The sequence below is a fragment of the Sinocyclocheilus anshuiensis genome, unplaced genomic scaffold (assembly GCF_001515605.1).
Source record: "Sinocyclocheilus anshuiensis isolate Anshui unplaced genomic scaffold, SAMN03320099.WGS_v1.1 scaffold502, whole genome shotgun sequence".
Lineage (NCBI taxonomy): Eukaryota > Metazoa > Chordata > Actinopteri > Cypriniformes > Cyprinidae > Sinocyclocheilus > Sinocyclocheilus anshuiensis.
In genome coordinates, this window is record NW_015544194.1 from 1,475,690 (window position 1) to 1,481,140 (window position 5,451).

Consider the following 5,451-nt stretch of genomic DNA (forward strand, 5'->3'; position numbering starts at 1 on the left):
CAAATCGGCTGCCAGGCCACCGGGAATTGTCCCGGTTCTCCCGATGGCCCGTCCGTGCCTGATTTCCACAGACACGTAGAACGTGCAGGATTCATATATTGTCTTTTTGCGGCTTAATATTCTCAGACACTAGTCCATATCGCGTTTTGAATCAAGTGTACTGACCTACTTTTGATTTATTCGTCCAAAATGTGGCATATTCCGTTGGCGTTAGGCTATAGGAATTCCGTTTTTATGACTGGATTCTACGAACCAGTCTGTTTTCCGCATCACGGAAATTATGTCTCATAGAGTAGTCAGTGCAATTTGGGAAAGAAATCAATTAAATCTGTATGTGGATGTTTGTAAATATTCAAATGTAATCCCCTTTGTAATCGTTAACATTTTCATAAGTAACTGTAATTTAATTACACATTTTTTCTTAGTAACTGTAACTGATTACAGTTACATTTATTTTGTAATTAAATTACGTAACGCCGCTACATGTAACTAGTTACTCCCCAACACTGCACACAATGCACAAGGTCCATGCTAGGCTTCAAGAGCTTTTACTTAATAAAAAGTATTCACAGTAGTGGTAGTGCATTTCACATGATGGCTTATATGATGTGCAAAAACAGATAAGAACACACACAGAGACCAATATATGTTCTGCTTGAGGTTCCTGCCAAATATAGTCAGCGGTATTTCTTTAGATCTTTATCTTGCAGTGCTGTGTACACTCCTGGCCCCTTCATTTGACACCATACACAATCTCTAAATATATTTGTGCAGGAAAGCATATCGTCCTTTTGTGTGGAATGCTCTGAGTCCATACGACACCACTGAGTTGACAATCTCCTCACAATGGTAAGTCTGCTTCTCTTTTGTTAATACAGAGTGATACTGATCAGATGAACCTGTGGAACATCTGCACACGTTACCCTTTTTTACAGATTTCATCTTTGCACGGGCAAATTATATAAAGAGCTATAAAAATGTCAAATAATTTGAACTTTGTACATTTTAATTTAATCACGACATAAAAAAAACGAAACTGTTTTTGTTGTATATTTAATATTTGTTTTTTAGAGGTTAAATTAGCTTATTAAAATGAACATAAAAACAGACTTTGTTTTTGTTTTACTTGAACGGATCACATGGATAATGTGAATGCAATAAGTACAGCATTGAAACCAGTCGATAAACCCACAATAATACAAATATGACTTGAATGAGCTAAGATTTGAATTAATCCTATAGTCTATTTTTCAGATAACTGATCCAGACAGAAGAAATCGCTATTCTTAAGTGAAGACAGAAAGTCTAAATGACACTTTACTTTAAATTGCTGAATATGCCTAAATATGCCTCAAACACACAACCACCTTTTCTTTCATGACAATACACAAATATCAATTTTGAATAACAGCACTTTGTGTGTGTGTGTGTGTGTGTGTGTGTGTGTGTGTGTGAGAGTGAGTGTGTTGTTTATTGGATGTCTCAGTAGCCCTGGCCCCAATCATATGTATGACATGGAGATTATATCAAAAACCAGATCCCCACAGCTTTCTGTGCAGTGGCAAGTGAAAAGAGAATAACTGCTTCATTATTCATCATGTCCTTCATGCAAGTCTCCATCATTTAAACATTTGTGCACAATTGCACCCCTTAGAAACTCATTTTATTTGAATATCCAACGAGTACCTTCATATAATAGGATCTACAAGCTCTGTACAGACCTTATTGAATTTTCTCTAGAAGTTAGACATCACAATGGGCAGGAAACGTCTGGGCATCCGAATGGTTCTGGTTAAAAGAAATAAAAGATGTGGCTTCTGACAATTAAAGGGCTGAAGTTTATCAAAGAGATGTAAGAAATAAATTGGCAGGCGGCTCGTCTTAAAGGAGGATTATGGGGGAAGAAAAGCGTAAATGTTTAATCGCTGCCACTTTTCTTTTTGGAAGGGACTGTAGTCATTCCCTTTATTTTGCTTCCTCTTGCTTTATTGCTCTACTTGTGTTATTCCTGAGAAGCCCAGTTCGAGAAGGGACTTCAAAGCGTGGTGCCACAGTCTATTTTTGTAAGCTTCCAGTTATTTTAGAGGACCAGCAAGAAATTCTTAAGCTCATGAGAGAAAGTTCAACATGTATTTTATTCCTGATTCCACTTGCTTGAGCACAAAACTGGACTTTCTGTGGTGGAAATGGAAAAACTGGAGGTTTGGAATTGGCACAGAAGCACCAGCAAGAGTCACTGAAATGCCACAAGTGCTTACTTCAAGTATTTTCCCCTTCGCTTTTGTGTTTCCCCACCTCGCATGTCATCTCCTAAATCTTTATTTCATGGGGGCCTTTGAAAGGCTGATCTTGTAAATGACGACATCAGTGGGCTTTTTAGAAGCCGTCGGGGATTCGTGTAACTTGAAGGGATTATAAAAAGGTACAGCCTTGTATTTCCCAAAGAGGAGCGGAATTCATCCACGGCTTATCGCTGCTCCAGCAGCCTTCGGTTACAGTAAAGCAAGTTAAACCTGTATAAGTCAGGCTTCTCTTATACTCACCGCTGGTTTTAATTTGCTTGAAATTTCAATTAGCTAATTTCTAAAGACTTAAACTCATTTCATTTTGGTGGTCATTTGATACTAGCTCAGTTGGGAATCTGGTTATATGCGATCTATGCGTTTGAGCCCCATTATGGCCTGGTGTATATTTATCTTCCTGGTGTAGTAGAGTAGCTGTTATGACGAATTCAGATAGGTGGCCTAAAATACAAGACTATAAATGTACACACTGAACCATTTCACGGACTGTACCTGCTCAGTACTATAGCTTTTTATGGTCGAACCTGGAGAGAACCTTCATCAACAAAGAAAAAATAAACGTGGCTACTCAAAGGTAATTTCTGATTGATCTGCTTTCCTTTCAGTATATGCATTCTCATAAAGCTGCTTCAGGTTATGTATATCAAGTAATGTTGGCTTGGCAAATGTCACAGGAGCCTGACAGGAGTAGCCATGGTTAAAATTTAAAGCCTAAAAGGGAAGGAAATTAATTTAGTTAATTTCATCTTCAGCAAGGTATGTCAAGTCACACAGAAAAGCACATTAGTTTTTGCCTGTTAAACTAATTCATCCACCCACCCACCTATTTTTACCTTTCCTAGGTATGAAAGAGAGAAATTAATGTTTTTTAGAGAACTGCCAAATGATAAAGTGCATGATCCTTTTAAAAGTAAAAGACATGTTACTTTTGCCCCAGAGCCAGAATAGAACAATGGAGACTAAATCCAAGCTGGCAGCCGCCTTCTCTTGATTCACACAAATTATTTCAGCAAAAGTACTTTTAAGAATATTACAAACATCTCAGTTGATAAAGTTGAAGATGCAGAACAAAGAAAAGCCTGGGGCACGTGTACAATGAGCCTGAATGTGAACATACAACATTTTCTGAAATGTTCCTCAATGTTCCTTCATGATCAATTTATGAAACTTAACAAAAATGTTCCTAAATACATCCATCTTTATAAATCGCAGTTCATCTTAAAGGTGCAGTAGGAGATTTTGGAAAATGCTAACTTTAGCCTGATAGCACTGAAAGCGAATGTCCCACCCTCCCTGTAATCGCCGTCCAAAGCCACGCCCCCTGAACGCATATACGCTCACAGACCAGAATACCAGAGACAACATTACTACAATAGGCTACATCAGCAGTTCCCAATTCCAGTCCTCGCGCCCTCCTGTTCTGCACATTTCATATGTATCTCTTATCACGTGCGACGTTCTATTCGACTGTAAGTGCCCTGGGAAGTGGACATCACCGGATATTCCACCATGATTCCAGTTCGAAGCGAGGATATATATGTTCCATACAAAGGGCATTAAAGTGTGCGAGACGTGAATTTAAATGGTATTTATTTACAGCGGTATATTATGTTACACTTCACACTTCTCTAGTAAGTTTCGTCTGTGAGTGAAGACGCTGCGCAGCGCAAATCCGTGAATGAATGTTCCGAAGTGAAGTAAACTTCAATGGATTTCCCCTACTCAGGGAGTTGGGAGCAAAGAACACTGTGTAGGGAGCATGTCAATCGGAACACAGTTCATTCACGTAGCTCACTTCTAACAAGCTGGTTATCTGAATCGGGTGTTTTAACTAAAAGAGGCATGCAAAATATGCAGAGCGGTGGAGCGCGAGGTCTGGAATTGGGAGCCGCTGGACTACATCATGTGTCATTCACCGGTGAGAAAACTTTATAGTTAGTAAAAGTACTACAATACCAGGAAGGAAGATCGGGTTGTTGATGTTTGCCTGCCATTCTCGCTCTGTCTGCACAGCGTGTATGAACGCGCTGATGACATATCCTGTCTGCGCGAACAGGGTGCGCAGAGGTATGCAAATACATACGTTGACAGGCAGGTTGGAAAGCCAATTAAAATGCTCAGACAGAGCGTTTTTATTGGATGAACATTTCTTGGTCCTACGCCTTCCACAGAATATATAAATACGGATAAATACATTTAGACCACTTAACTTAATGATTGCTGTCGGGATGTGAAGAGACTTTCAACCAGCATAACAAAAAATGTTTCTGAAGACAATCACCTATTGCACCTTTAAATTCAAGCGAAATGTGAACAAGCGCATCAACTCCAGCTACAGAATGGCCACAAATATACTTTTATATGTCAGGAGTATGATACTCATCATCAATGGCCACTTTCGAAAAATGTATGCGCTGTAGGAAGGAAAGAGCCCATATTCATTATATAACTTGTTATATAACAATATAAAAATGTTGGAGTCTCTTATGCTCATCAATGCTGCATTTATTTGATCAAAAATACAGAAAAAAAAACTGAAATATTATTGCAATTTCTAATATAGGTTTCCTATTTTAACATACTTTAAAATATAATTTATTTCTGTGATGCAGCACTGAATTTTCATCAGCCCTTACTCCAGTCTTCAGTGTCACATGGTCCTTCAGAAATCATTCTAATATGCTGATTTATTATCAGTGTTGTTGCTGTGCTTCTAAATATTTTTTGGAACCTGTGACACTTTTTTCTTTGATTTTTTTGATGAATAAAAATGTAAAAAGAACAGCATTTATTCAAAATAGAAATACTTTCTTACAATATGTCTTTAATATTACTTTTTATTCATTTAACACATCATTGCTGAATAAAAGTATTAATTTCTTAAATCAGCATATTAGAATGATTTCTGAAGGAGCATGTGTCAAGACTGGAGTAATGATGCTGAAAATTCAGCTTTGCTTCACAGGAATAAAATATATTTAAATATATTATTAAATGCAGGTGGTGATGAGAAAGTCACATGATGAACCTATCACAAGCAGCTTTTAAATAATAACATATATAAAAGTTGCACAGGGTCATTCACACAAACACTAAACACCATCATGGTAACACACATGAAACTGAAATAATGCAATAAACATTCATT